The sequence below is a fragment of the Channa argus genome, unplaced genomic scaffold (assembly GCF_033026475.1).
Source record: "Channa argus isolate prfri unplaced genomic scaffold, Channa argus male v1.0 Contig035, whole genome shotgun sequence".
In the NCBI taxonomy this organism is placed as follows: domain Eukaryota; kingdom Metazoa; phylum Chordata; class Actinopteri; order Anabantiformes; family Channidae; genus Channa; species Channa argus.
The window spans coordinates 52,961-67,484 of NW_027125254.1; the positions used below are offsets into that span (position 1 = coordinate 52,961).

Sequence of the window (14,524 nt, forward strand, 5' to 3'; positions counted from 1 at the left end):
ACGGTGCCAGTGGCTGATCTTCTTTCTTGCCCCTAATCTCTACTTACAAAAAATCTGAATTCCCATCTGTCTGCAGAGCTCATTTGAAAAAAGAAACAAATCTACAAGAGGCCCTATTACAAGTCAGTACATGAGATCAGCAAAGACCCACTTCCTTCAATTAAGATGATTTCATCTCCAACTGTTTGGCCATGGAACTGCATCATCTCTGATGTCCAAAAGACAGGATTATGACGTCACCCATTATGAAAGGGCCATCGTATCTCAGACAAAATCACTGAGACATTGACGCAGCTGTGCACCTGGGAAAATGACTCTTTTGCAGCATGCTGGGCCGGTTAGCTCAGATGGTTAGAGCGTGGTGCTAATAACGCCAAGGTCATGGGTTCAATCCCCATACTGGCCATTGAAAAGCACGATGCAAGCAACTCTTTCCAAGGCAAGATTAATCCTGACTGCACGGTTGCTTGCTTTTCACATGCTACATAAACCTGGCCTTTTGAGTTATCAACCAGGTAACATTGCTGACTAAACTGTCTTGCATAAGAAACCTTTCCCGCATTTCCTTTTTAGTTAATGATATCAAAGAATACTCACATAATTTCACATTCCCAGATAGTTCAACGCTGTCTACAGGTTTTGCAATTCAAAAAATTATTCACATGTACGTTTTTACAATCAAGTCTCCCTTCCTCACTCACCCAGCTCCTCTAGCCTCCTGAAACAAACCTCTGTTCAGACCACACAGTCTAATGAGCACGGCTCCAGTCCTTTGAAAGACTCGGTTCCGACCACGTGGCCTAATGGACAAGGCGTCTGACTTTGGATCAGAAGATTGAGGGTTCGAGTCGCTTCGTGGTTGAGCTTCCAGTCCTTGCTGTTTGATGTGCCTGGAAAGTACAAACTTCCATGGGTTTTTCATGGTTGTAGGAACAGAGTGACACTTAAGCAAAGGAAGCTATTATCAATCACCCTCACTGAGCTGTTTTGCACAAGAAACATTTTCCTGCATGTACTTATGCACACAATGATATCGAAGAGTATCTGACACAACATCACATTCACAAATGCTTCAACGCTGTCTATGGGCTTTACAATTGTGAAGTTTTCACATGTCCTGTTTTACAATCAAGTCTCCCTTCCTCACTGTCCTAGCTCCCCTAACCTTTCGAAACCCACCCTAGTTCAGACCAAGTGACCTAATGGACAAAGCATCTGACTTCAAATAGGAAGATTGAAGGGTCGAGTTCCTTTGTGGTTGCTCTTCTTGTACTTACTCAATGGATGTGCCTGGAAAATCTTTTTTTCCGTGTGTTTCAAGGTTGCAGAAACAGGGTAACATTCAAGCGAAAAGGTTTTATCAATCACACTTCTTCACTGCTAAAGAGGTATGCACAAATAGCAATTATCTTCCGGAACTCAATGTGCTGCTCTCAAGACCAGGATGTTCAATTGAGAAGGTTAGAGCGTAGAGGCGATGGTGCCAGTGGCTGATCTTCTTTCTTGCCCTTAATCTCTACTTACAAAAAATCTGAATTCCCATCTGTCTGCAGTGCTCATTTGAAAAAAGAAACAAATCTACAAGAGGCCCTATTACAAGTCAGTACATGAGATCAGCAAAGACCCACTTCCTTGAATTAAAATGATTTCATCTCCAACTGTTTGGCCATGGAACTGCATCATCTCTGATGTCCAAAAGACAGGATTATGACGTCACCCATTATGAAAGGGCCATCGTATCTCAGACAAAATCACTGAGACATTAACGCAGCTGTGCACCTGGGAAAATGACTCTTTTGCAGCATGCTGGGCCGGTTAGCTCAGATGGTTAGAGCGTGGTGCTAATAACGCCAAGGTCATGGGTTCAATCCCCATACTGGCCATTGAAAAGCACGATGCAAGCAACTCTTTCCAAGGCAAGATTAATCCTGACTGCACGGTTGCTTGCTTTTCACATGCTACATAAACCTGGCCTTTTGAGTTATCAACCAGGTAACATTGCTGACTAAACTGTCTTGCATAAGAAACCTTTCCCGCATTTCCTTTTTAGTTAATGATATCAAAGAATACTCACATAATTTCACATTCCCAGATAGTTCAACGCTGTCTACAGGTTTTGCAATTCAAAAAATTATTCACATGTACGTTTTTACAATCAAGTCTCCCTTCCTCACTCACCCAGCTCCTCTAGCCTCCTGAAACAAACCTCTGTTCAGACCACACAGTCTAATGAGCACGGCTCCAGTCCTTTGAAAGACTCGGTTCCGACCACGTGGCCTAATGGACAAGGCGTCTGACTTCGGATCAGAAGATTGAGGGTTCGAGTCGCTTCGTGGTTGAGCTTCCAGTCCTTGCTGTTTGATGTGCCTGGAAAGTACAAACTTCCATGGGTTTTTCATGGTTGTAGGAACAGAGTGACACTTAAGCAAAGGAAGCTATTATCAATCACCCTCACTGAGCTGTTTTGCACAAGAAACATTTTCCTGCATGTACTTATGCACACAATGATATCGAAGAGTATCTGACACAACATCACATTCACAAATGCTTCAACGCTATCTATGGGCTTTACAATTGTGAAGTTTTCACATGTCCTGTTTTACAATCAAGTCTCCCTTCCTCACTGTCCTAGCTCCCCTAACCTTTCGAAACCCACCCTAGTTCAGACCAAGTGACCTAATGGACAAAGCATCTGACTTCAAATAGGAAGATTGAAGGGTCGAGTCCCTTTGTGGTTGCTCTTCTTGTACTTACTCAATGGATGTGCCTGGAAAATCTTTTTTTCCGTGTGTTTCAAGGTTGCAGAAACAGGGTAACATTCAAGCGAAAAGGTTTTATCAATCACACTTCTTCACTGCTAAGGAGGTATGCACAAATAGCAATTATCTTCCGGAAGTCAATGTGCTGCTCTTAAGACCAGGATGTTCAATTGAGAAGGTTAGAGCGTAGAGGCGATGGTGCCAGTGGCTGATCTTCTTTCTTGCCCCTAATCTCTACTTACAAAAAATCTGAATTCCCATCTGTCTGCAGTGCTCATTTGAAAAAAGAAACAAATCTACAAGAGGCCCTATTACAAGTCAGTACATGAGATCAGCAAAGACCCACTTCCTTGAATTAAAATGATTTCATCTCCAACTGTTTGGCCATGGAACTGCATCATCTCTGATGTCCAAAAGACAGGATTATGACGTCACCCATTATGAAAGGGCCATCGTATCTCAGACAAAATCACTGAGACATTGACGCAGCTGTGCAGCTGGGAAAATGACTCTTTTGCAGCATGCTGGGCCGGTTAGCTCAGATGGCTAGAGCGTGGTGCTAATAACGCCAAGGTCATGGGTTCAATCCCCATACTGGCCATTGAAAAGCACGATGCAAGCAACTCTTTCCAAGGCAAGATTAATCCTGACTGCACGGTTGCTTGCTTTTCACATGCTACATAAACCTGGCCTTTTGAGTTATCAACCAGGTAACATTGCTGACTGAACTGTCTTGCATAAGAAACCTTTCCCGCATTTCCTTTTTAGTTAATGATATCAAAGAATACTCACATAATTTCACATTCCCAGATAGTTCAACGCTGTCTACAGGTTTTGCAATTCAAAAAATTATTCACATGTACGTTTTTACAATCAAGTCTCCCTTCCCCACTCACCCAGCTCCTCTAGCCTCCTGAAACAAACCTCTGTTCAGACCACACAGTCTAATGAGCACGGCTTCAGTCCTTTGAAAGACTCGGTTCCGACCACGTGGCCTAATGGACAAGGCCTCTGACTTCGTATCAGAAGATTGAGGGTTCGAGTCGCTTCGTGGTTGAGCTTCCAGTCCTTGCTGTTTGATGTGCCTGGAAAGTACAAACTTCCATGGGTTTTTCATGGTTGTAGGAACAGAGTGACACTTAAGCAAAGGAAGCTATTATCAATCACCCTCACTGAGCTGTTTTGCACAGGAAACATTTTCCTGCATGTACTTATGCACACAATGATATCGAAGAGTATCTGACACAACATCACATTCACAAATGCTTCAACGCTGTCTATGGGCTTTACAATTGTGAAGTTTTCACATGTCCTGTTTTACAATCAAGTCTCCCTTCCTCACTGTCCTAGCTCCCCTAACCTTTCGAAACCCCCCTAGTTCAGACCAAGTGACCTAATGGACAAAGCATCTGACTTCAAATAGGAAGATTGAAGGGTCGAGTTCCTTTGTGGTTGCTCTTCTTGTACTTACTGAATGGATGTGCCTGGAAAATCTTTTTTTCCGTGTGTTTCAAGGTTGCAGAAACAGGGTAACATTCAAGCGAAAAGGTTTTATCAATCACACTTCTTCACTGCTAAAGAGGTATGCACAAATAGCAATTATCTTCCGGAACTCAATGTGCTGCTCTCAAGACCAGGATGTTCAATTGAGAAGGTTAGAGAGTAGAGGCGACGGTGCCAGTGGCTGATCTTCTTTCTTGCCCCTAATCTCTACTTACAAAAAATCTGAATTCCCATCTGTCTGCAGAGCTCATTTGAAAAAAGAAAGAAATCTACAAGAGGCCCTATTACAAGTCAGTACATGAGATCAGCAAAGACCCACTTCCTTCAATTAAAATGATTTCATCTCCAACTGTTTGGCCATGGAACTGCATCATCTCTGATGTCCAAAAGACAGGATTATGACGTCACCCATTATGAAAGGGCCATCGTATCTCAGACAAAATCACTGAGACATTGACGCAGCTGTGCACCTGGGAAAATGACTCTTTTGCAGCATGCTGGGCCGGTTAGCTCAGATGGTTAGAGCGTGGTGCTAATAACGCCAAGGTCATGGGTTCAATCCCCATACTGGCCATTGAAAAGCACGATGCAAGCAACTCTTTCCAAGGCAAGATTAATCCTGACTGCACGGTTGCTTGCTTTTCACATGCTACATAAACCTGGCCTTTGAGTTATCAACCAGGTTACATTGCTGACTAAACTTTCTTGCATAAGAAACCTTTCCCGCATTTCCTTTTTAGTTAATGATATCAAAGAATACTCACATAATTTCACATTCCCAGATAGTTCAACGCTGTCTACAGGTTTTGCAATTCAAAAAATTATTCACATGTACGTTTTTACAATCAAGTCTCCCTTCCTCACTCACCCAGCTCCTCTAGCCTCCTGAAACAAACCTCTGTTCAGACCACACAGTCTAATGAGCACGGCTCCAGTACTTTGAAAGACTCGGTTCCGACCACGTGGCCTAATGGACAAGGCGTCTGACTTTGGATCAGAAGATTGAGGGTTCGAGTCGCTTCGTGGTTGAGCTTCCAGTCCTTGCTGTTTGATGTGCCTGGAAAGTACAAACTTCCATGGGTTTTTCATGGTTGTAGGAACAGAGTGACACTTAAGCAAAGGAAGCTATTATCAATCACCCTCACTGAGCTGTTTTGCACAAGAAACATTTTCCTGCATGTACTTATGCACACAATGATATCGAAGAGTATCTGACACAACATCACATTCACAAATGCTTCAACGCTGTCTATGGGCTTTACAATTGTGAAGTTTTCACATGTCCTGTTTTACAATCAAGTCTCCCTTCCTCACTGTCCTAGCTCCCCTAACCTTTCGAAACCCACCCTAGTTCAGACCAAGTGACCTAATGGACAAAGCATCTGACTTCAAATAGGAAGATTGAAGGGTCGAGTTCCTTTGTGGTTGCTCTTCTTGTACTTACTCAATGGATGTGCCTGGAAAATCTTTTTTTCCGTGTGTTTCAAGGTTGCAGAAACAGGGTAACATTCAAGCGAAAAGGTTTTATCAATCACACTTCTTCACTGCTAAAGAGGTATGCACAAATAGCAATTATCTTCCGGAACTCAATGTGCTGCTCTCAAGACCAGGATGTTCAATTGAGAAGGTTAGAGCGTAGAGGCGATGGTGCCAGTGGCTGATCTTCTTTCTTGCCCCTAATCTCTACTTACAAAAAATCTGAATTCCCATCTGTCTGCAGTGCTCATTTGAAAAAAGAAACAAATCTACAAGAGGCCCTATTACAAGTCAGTACATGAGATCAGCAAAGACCCACTTCCTTCAATTAAAATGATTTCATCTCCAACTGTTTGGCCATGGAACTGCATCATCTCTGATGTCCAAAAGACAGGATTATGACGTCACCCATTATGAAAGGGCCATCGTATCTCAGACAAAATCACTGAGACATTGACGCAGCTGTGCAGCTGGGAAAATGACTCTTTTGCAGCATGCTGGGCCGGTTAGCTCAGATGGCTAGAGCGTGGTGCTAATAACGCCAAGGTCATGGGTTCAATCCCCATACTGGCCATTGAAAAGCACGATGCAAGCAACTCTTTCCAAGGCAAGATTAATCCTGACTGCATGGTTGCTTGCTTTTCACATGCTACATAAACCTGGCCTTTTGAGTTATCAACCAGGTAACATTGCTGACTGAACTGTCTTGCATAAGAAACCTTTCCCGCATTTCCTTTTTAGTTAATGATATCAAAGAATACTCACATAATTTCACATTCCCAGATAGTTCAACGCTGTCTACAGGTTTTGCAATTCAAAAAATTATTCACATGTACGTTTTTACAATCAAGTCTCCCTTCCCCACTCACCCAGCTCCTCTAGCCTCCTGAAACAAACCTCTGTTCAGACCACACAGTCTAATGAGCACGGCTTCAGTCCTTTGAAAGACTCGGTTCCGACCACATGGCCTAATGGACAAGGCCTCTGACTTCGTATCAGAAGATTGAGGGTTCGAGTCGCTTCGTGGTTGAGCTTCCAGTCCTTGCTGTTTGATGTGCCTGGAAAGTACAAACTTCCATGGGTTTTTCATGGTTGTAGGAACAGAGTGACACTTAAGCAAAGGAAGCTATTATCAATCACCCTCACTGAGCTGTTTTGCACAGGAAACATTTTCCTGCATGTACTTATGCACACAATGATATCGAAGAGTATCTGACACAACATCACATTCACAAATGCTTCAACGCTGTCTATGGGCTTTACAATTGTGAAGTTTTCACATGTCCTGTTTTACAATCAAGTCTCCCTTCCTCACTGTCCTAGCTCCCCTAACCTTTCGAAACCCCCCTAGTTCAGACCAAGTGACCTAATGGACAAAGCATCTGACTTCAAATAGGAAGATTGAAGGGTCGAGTTCCTTTGTGGTTGCTCTTCTTGTACTTACTCAATGGATGTGCCTGGAAAATCTTTTTTTCCGTGTGTTTCAAGGTTGCAGAAACAGGGTAACATTCAAGCGAAAAGGTTTTATCAATCACACTTCTTCACTGCTAAAGAGGTATGCACAAATAGCAATTATCTTCCGGAACTCAATGTGCTGCTCTCAAGACCAGGATGTTCAATTGAGAAGGTTAGAGCGTAGAGGCGACGGTGCCAGTGGCTGATCTTCTTTCTTGCCCCTAATCTCTACTTACAAAAAATCTGAATTCCCATCTGTCTGCAGAGCTCATTTGAAAAAAGAAACAAATCTACAAGAGGCCCTATTACAAGTCAGTACATGAGATCAGCAAAGACCCACTTACTTCAATTAAAATGATTTCATCTCCAACTGTTTGGCCATGGAACTGCATCATCTCTGATGTCCAAAAGACAGGATTATGACGTCACCCATTATGAAAGGGCCATCGTATCTCAGACAAAATCACTGAGACATTGACGCAGCTGTGCACCTGGGAAAATGACTCTTTTGCAGCATGCTGGGCCGGTTAGCTCAGATGGTTAGAGCGTGGTGCTAATAACGCCAAGGTCATGGGTTCAATCCCCATACTGGCCATTGAAAAGCACGATGCAAGCAACTCTTTCCAAGGCAAGATTAATCCTGACTGCACGGTTGCTTGCTTTTCACATGCTACATAAACCTGGCCTTTTGAGTTATCAACCAGGTAACATTGCTGACTAAACTGTCTTGCATAAGAAACCTTTCCCGCATTTCCTTTTTAGTTAATGATATCAAAGAATACTCACATAATTTCACATTCCCAGATAGTTCAACGCTGTCTACAGGTTTTGCAATTCAAAAAATTATTCACATGTACGTTTTTACAATCAAGTCTCCCTTCCTCACTCACCCAGCTCCTCTAGCCTCCTGAAACAAACCTCTGTTCAGACCACACAGTCTAATGAGCACGGCTCCAGTCCTTTGAAAGACTCGGTTCCGACCACGTGGCCTAATGGACAAGGCGTCTGACTTTGGATCAGAAGATTGAGGGTTCGAGTCGCTTCGTGGTTGAGCTTCCAGTCCTTGCTGTTTGATGTGCCTGGAAAGTACAAACTTCCATGGGTTTTTCATGGTTGTAGGAACAGAGTGACACTTAAGCAAAGGAAGCTATTATCAATCACCCTCACTGAGCTGTTTTGCACAAGAAACATTTTCCTGCATGTACTTATGCACACAATGATATCGAAGAGTATCTGACACAACATCACATTCACAAATGCTTCAACGCTGTCTATGGGCTTTACAATTGTGAAGTTTTCACATGTCCTGTTTTACAATCAAGTCTCCCTTCCTCACTGTCCTTGCTCCCCTAACCTTTCGAAACCCACCCTAGTTCAGACCAAGTGACCTAATGGACAAAGCATCTGACTTCAAATAGGAAGATTGAAGGGTCGAGTTCCTTTGTGGTTGCTCTTCTTGTACTTACTCAATGGATGTGCCTGGAAAATCTTTTTTTCCGTGTGTTTCAAGGTTGCAGAAACAGGGTAACATTCAAGCGAAAAGGTTTTATCAATCACACTTCTTCACTGCTAAAGAGGTATGCACAAATAGCAATTATCTTCCGGAACTCAATGTGCTGCTCTCAAGACCAGGATGTTCAATTGAGAAGGTTAGAGCGTAGAGGCGATGGTGCCAGTGGCTGATCTTCTTTCTTGCCCCTAATCTCTACTTACAAAAAATCTGAATTCCCATCTGTCTGCAGTGCTCATTTGAAAAAAGAAACAAATCTACAAGAGGCCCTATTACAAGTCAGTACATGAGATCAGCAAAGACCCACTTCCTTGAATTAAAATGATTTCATCTCCAACTGTTTGGCCATGGAACTGCATCATCTCTGATGTCCAAAAGACAGGATTATGACGTCACCCATTATGAAAGGGCCATCGTATCTCAGACAAAATCACTGAGACATTAACGCAGCTGTGCACCTGGGAAAATGACTCTTTTGCAGCATGCTGGGCCGGTTAGCTCAGATGGTTAGAGCGTGGTGCTAATAACGCCAAGGTCATGGGTTCAATCCCCATACTGGCCATTGAAAAGCACGATGCAAGCAACTCTTTCCAAGGCAAGATTAATCCTGACTGCACGGTTGCTTGCTTTTCACATGCTACATAAACCTGGCCTTTTGAGTTATCAACCAGGTAACATTGCTGACTAAACTGTCTTGCATAAGAAACCTTTCCCGCATTTCCTTTTTAGTTAATGATATCAAAGAATACTCACATAATTTCACATTCCCAGATAGTTCAACGCTGTCTACAGGTTTTGCAATTCAAAAAATTATTCACATGTACGTTTTTACAATCAAGTCTCCCTTCCTCACTCACCCAGCTCCTCTAGCCTCCTGAAACAAACCTCTGTTCAGACCACACAGTCTAATGAGCACGGCTCCAGTCCTTTGAAAGACTCGGTTCCGACCACGTGGCCTAATGGACAAGGCGTCTGACTTCGGATCAGAAGATTGAGGGTTCGAGTCGCTTCGTGGTTGAGCTTCCAGTCCTTGCTGTTTGATGTGCCTGGAAAGTACAAACTTCCATGGGTTTTTCATGGTTGTAGGAACAGAGTGACACTTAAGCAAAGGAAGCTATTATCAATCACCCTCACTGAGCTGTTTTGCACAAGAAACATTTTCCTGCATGTACTTATGCACACAATGATATCGAAGAGTATCTGACACAACATCACATTCACAAATGCTTCAACGCTATCTATGGGCTTTACAATTGTGAAGTTTTCACATGTCCTGTTTTACAATCAAGTCTCCCTTCCTCACTGTCCTAGCTCCCCTAACCTTTCGAAACCCACCCTAGTTCAGACCAAGTGACCTAATGGACAAAGCATCTGACTTCAAATAGGAAGATTGAAGGGTCGAGTCCCTTTGTGGTTGCTCTTCTTGTACTTACTCAATGGATGTGCCTGGAAAATCTTTTTTTCCGTGTGTTTCAAGGTTGCAGAAACAGGGTAACATTCAAGCGAAAAGGTTTTATCAATCACACTTCTTCACTGCTAAGGAGGTATGCACAAATAGCAATTATCTTCCGGAAGTCAATGTGCTGCTCTTAAGACCAGGATGTTCAATTGAGAAGGTTAGAGCGTAGAGGCGATGGTGCCAGTGGCTGATCTTCTTTCTTGCCCCTAATCTCTACTTACAAAAAATCTGAATTCCCATCTGTCTGCAGTGCTCATTTGAAAAAAGAAACAAATCTACAAGAGGCCCTATTACAAGTCAGTACATGAGATCAGCAAAGACCCACTTCCTTCAATTAAAATGATTTCATCTCCAACTGTTTGGCCATGGAACTGCATCATCTCTGATGTCCAAAAGACAGGATTATGACGTCACCCATTATGAAAGGGCCATCGTATCTCAGACAAAATCACTGAGACATTGACGCAGCTGTGCAGCTGGGAAAATGACTCTTTTGCAGCATGCTGGGCCGGTTAGCTCAGATGGCTAGAGCGTGGTGCTAATAACGCCAAGGTCATGGGTTCAATCCCCATACTGGCCATTGAAAAGCACGATGCAAGCAACTCTTTCCAAGGCAAGATTAATCCTGACTGCACGGTTGCTTGCTTTTCACATGCTACATAAACCTGGCCTTTTGAGTTATCAACCAGGTAACATTGCTGACTGAACTGTCTTGCATAAGAAACCTTTCCCGCATTTCCTTTTTAGTTAATGATATCAAAGAATACTCACATAATTTCACATTCCCAGATAGTTCAACGCTGTCTACAGGTTTTGCAATTCAAAAAATTATTCACATGTACGTTTTTACAATCAAGTCTCCCTTCCCCACTCACCCAGCTCCTCTAGCCTCCTGAAACAAACCTCTGTTCAGACCACACAGTCTAATGAGCACGGCTTCAGTCCTTTGAAAGACTCGGTTCCGACCACGTGGCCTAATGGACAAGGCCTCTGACTTCGTATCAGAAGATTGAGGGTTCGAGTCGCTTCGTGGTTGAGCTTCCAGTCCTTGCTGTTTGATGTGCCTGGAAAGTACAAACTTCCATGGGTTTTTCATGGTTGTAGGAACAGAGTGACACTTAAGCAAAGGAAGCTATTATCAATCACCCTCACTGAGCTGTTTTGCACAGGAAACATTTTCCTGCATGTACTTATGCACACAATGATATCGAAGAGTATCTGACACAACATCACATTCACAAATGCTTCAACGCTGTCTATGGGCTTTACAATTGTGAAGTTTTCACATGTCCTGTTTTACAATCAAGTCTCCCTTCCTCACTGTCCTAGCTCCCCTAACCTTTCGAAACCCCCCTAGTTCAGACCAAGTGACCTAATGGACAAAGCATCTGACTTCAAATAGGAAGATTGAAGGGTCGAGTTCCTTTGTGGTTGCTCTTCTTGTACTTACTCAATGGATGTGCCTGGAAAATCTTTTTTTCCGTGTGTTTCAAGGTTGCAGAAACAGGGTAACATTCAAGCGAAAAGGTTTTATCAATCACACTTCTTCACTGCTAAAGAGGTATGCACAAATAGCAATTATCTTCCGGAACTCAATGTGCTGCTCTCAAGACCAGGATGTTCAATTGAGAAGGTTAGAGCGTAGAGGCGACGGTGCCAGTGGCTGATCTTCTTTCTTGCCCCTAATCTCTACTTACAAAAAATCTGAATTCCCATCTGTCTGCAGAGCTCATTTGAAAAAAGAAACAAATCTACAAGAGGCCCTATTACAAGTCAGTACATGAGATCAGCAAAGACCCACTTCCTTCAATTAAAATGATTTCATCTCCAACTGTTTGGCCATGGAACTGCATCATCTCTGATGTCCAAAAGACAGGATTATGACGTCACCCATTATGAAAGGGCCATCGTATCTCAGACAAAATCACTGAGACATTGACGCAGCTGTGCAGCTGGGAAAATGACTCTTTTGCAGCATGCTGGGCCGGTTAGCTCAGATGGTTAGAGCGTGGTGCTAATAACGCCAAGGTCATGGGTTCAATCCCCATACTGGCCATTGAAAAGCACGATGCAAGCAACTCTTTTCAAGGCAAGATTAATCCTGACTGCACGGTTGCTTGCTTTTCACATGCTACATAAACCTGGCCTTTTGAGTTATCAACCAGGTAACATTGCTGACTAAACTGTCTTGCATAAGAAACCTTTCCCGCATTTCCTTTTTAGTTAATGATATCAAAGAATACTCACATAATTTCACATTCCCAGATAGTTCAACGCTGTCTACAGGTTTTGCAATTCAAAAAATTATTCACATGTACGTTTTTACAATCAAGTCTCCCTTCCTCACTCACCCAGCTCCTCTAGCCTCCTGAAACAAACCTCTGTTCAGACCACACAGTCTAATGAGCACGGCTCCAGTCCTTTGAAAGACTCGGTTCCGACCACGTGGCCTAATGGACAAGGCGTCTGACTTCGGATCAGAAGATTGAGGGTTCGAGTTGCTTCGTGGTTGAGCTTCCAGTCCTTGCTGTTTGATGTGCCTGGAAAGTACAAACTTCCATGGGTTTTTCATGGTTGTAGGAACAGAGTGACACTTAAGCAAAGGAAGCTATTATCAATCACCCTCACTGAGCTGTTTTGCACAAGAAACATTTTCCTGCATGTACTTATGCACACAATGATATCGAAGAGTATCTGACACAACATCACATTCACAAATGCTTCAACGCTGTCTATGGGCTTTACAATTGTGAAGTTTTCACATGTCCTGTTTTACAATCAAGTCTCCCTTCCTCACTGTCCTAGCTCCCCTAACCTTTCGAAACCCACCCTAGTTCAGACCAAGTGACCTAATGGACAAAGCATCTGACTTCAAATAGGAAGATTGAAGGGTCGAGTCCCTTTGTGGTTGCTCTTCTTGTACTTACTCAATGGATGTGCCTGGAAAATCTTTTTTTCCGTGTGTTTCAAGGTTGCAGAAACAGGGTAACATTCAAGCGAAAAGGTTTTATCAATCACACTTCTTCACTGCTAAAGAGGTATGCACAAATAGCAATTATCTTCCGGAACTCAATGTGCTGCTCTTAAGACCAGGATGTTCAATTGAGAAGGTTAGAGCGTAGAGGCGATGGTGCCAGTGGCTGATCTTCTTTCTTGCCCCTAATCTCTACTTACAAAAAATCTGAATTCCCATCTGTCTGCAGTGCTCATTTGAAAAAAGAAACAAATCTACAAGAGGCCCTATTACAAGTCAGTACATGAGATCAGCAAAGACCCACTTCCTTGAATTAAAATGATTTCATCTCCAACTGTTTGGCCATGGAACTGCATCATCTCTGATGTCCAAAAGACAGGATTATGACGTCACCCATTGTGAAAGGGCCATCTTATGTCAGACAAAAATCACTGAGACATTGACGCAGCTGTGCAGCTGGGAAAATGACTCCTTTGCAGCATCCTGGGCCGGTTAGCTCAGATGGTTAGAGTGTGATGCTAATAACGCCAAGGTCATGGGTTCAATCCCCATACTGGCCATTGAAAAGCACGATGCAAGCAACTCTTTCCAAGGCAAGATTAATCCTGACTGCACGGTTGCTTGCTTTTCACATGCTACATAAACCTGTCCTTTTGAGTTATCAACCAGGTAACATTGCTGACTGAACTGTCTTGCATAAGAAACCTTTCCCGCATTTCCTTTTTAGTTAATGATATCAAAGAATACTCACATAATTTTACATTCCCAGATAGTTCAACGCTGTCTACAGGTTTTGCAATTCAAAAAATTATTCACATGTACGTTTTTACAATCAAGTCTCCCTTCCTCACTCACCCAGCTCCTCTAGCCTCCTGAAACAAACCTCTGTTCAGACCACACAGTCTAATGAGCACGGCTTCAATCCTTTGAAAGACTCGGTTCTGACCACGTGGCCTAATGGACAAGGCGTCTGACTTCGGATCAGAAGATTGAGGGTTCGAGTCCCTTCGTGGTTGAGCTTCCAGTCCTTTCTGTTTGATGTGCCTGGAAAGTACAAACTTCCATGGGTTTTTCATGGTCGTAGGAACAGAGTGACACTTAAGCAAAGGAAGCTATTATCAATCACCCTCACTGAGCTGTTTTGCACAAGAAACATTTTCCTGCATGTACATATGCACACAATGATATCGAAGAGTATCTGACACAACATCACATTCACAAATGCTTCAACGCTGTCTATGGGCTTTACAATTGTGAAGTTTTCACATGTCCTGTTTTACAATCAAGTCTCCCTTCCTCACTGTCATAGCTCCCCTAACCTTTCGAAACCCACCCTAGTTCAGACCAAGTGACCTAATGGACAAAGCATCTGACTTCAAATAGGAAGA

At 43.0% G+C, this 14,524-nt stretch overlaps 10 non-coding genes across 10 annotated transcripts; all 10 read left to right on the forward strand.

Moving 5' to 3' along the window:
* Positions 1-332: 332 nt before the first annotated feature.
* Positions 333-406, forward strand: trnai-aau (transfer RNA isoleucine (anticodon AAU)). The gene has a single exon. It is a non-coding gene; the product is annotated as a tRNA-Ile (tRNA).
* Positions 407-1,809: 1,403 nt separating this feature from the next.
* On the forward strand, positions 1,810-1,883 carry trnai-aau (transfer RNA isoleucine (anticodon AAU)). Its single transcript has one exon. It is a non-coding gene; the product is annotated as a tRNA-Ile (tRNA).
* Positions 1,884-3,286: 1,403 nt separating this feature from the next.
* trnai-aau (transfer RNA isoleucine (anticodon AAU)) lies at positions 3,287-3,360 on the forward strand. Its single transcript has one exon. It is a non-coding gene; the product is annotated as a tRNA-Ile (tRNA).
* Positions 3,361-4,762: 1,402 nt separating this feature from the next.
* trnai-aau (transfer RNA isoleucine (anticodon AAU)) lies at positions 4,763-4,836 on the forward strand. The gene has a single exon. It is a non-coding gene; the product is annotated as a tRNA-Ile (tRNA).
* Positions 4,837-6,238: 1,402 nt separating this feature from the next.
* Positions 6,239-6,312, forward strand: trnai-aau (transfer RNA isoleucine (anticodon AAU)). Its single transcript has one exon. It is a non-coding gene; the product is annotated as a tRNA-Ile (tRNA).
* Positions 6,313-7,714: 1,402 nt separating this feature from the next.
* trnai-aau (transfer RNA isoleucine (anticodon AAU)) lies at positions 7,715-7,788 on the forward strand. The gene has a single exon. It is a non-coding gene; the product is annotated as a tRNA-Ile (tRNA).
* A 1,403-nt stretch (positions 7,789-9,191) lies between these two features.
* Positions 9,192-9,265, forward strand: trnai-aau (transfer RNA isoleucine (anticodon AAU)). Its single transcript has one exon. It is a non-coding gene; the product is annotated as a tRNA-Ile (tRNA).
* A 1,403-nt stretch (positions 9,266-10,668) lies between these two features.
* trnai-aau (transfer RNA isoleucine (anticodon AAU)) lies at positions 10,669-10,742 on the forward strand. Its single transcript has one exon. It is a non-coding gene; the product is annotated as a tRNA-Ile (tRNA).
* Positions 10,743-12,144: 1,402 nt separating this feature from the next.
* Positions 12,145-12,218, forward strand: trnai-aau (transfer RNA isoleucine (anticodon AAU)). Its single transcript has one exon. It is a non-coding gene; the product is annotated as a tRNA-Ile (tRNA).
* Positions 12,219-14,079: 1,861 nt separating this feature from the next.
* trnar-ucg (transfer RNA arginine (anticodon UCG)) lies at positions 14,080-14,152 on the forward strand. Its single transcript has one exon. It is a non-coding gene; the product is annotated as a tRNA-Arg (tRNA).
* Positions 14,153-14,524: the final 372 nt, after the last annotated feature.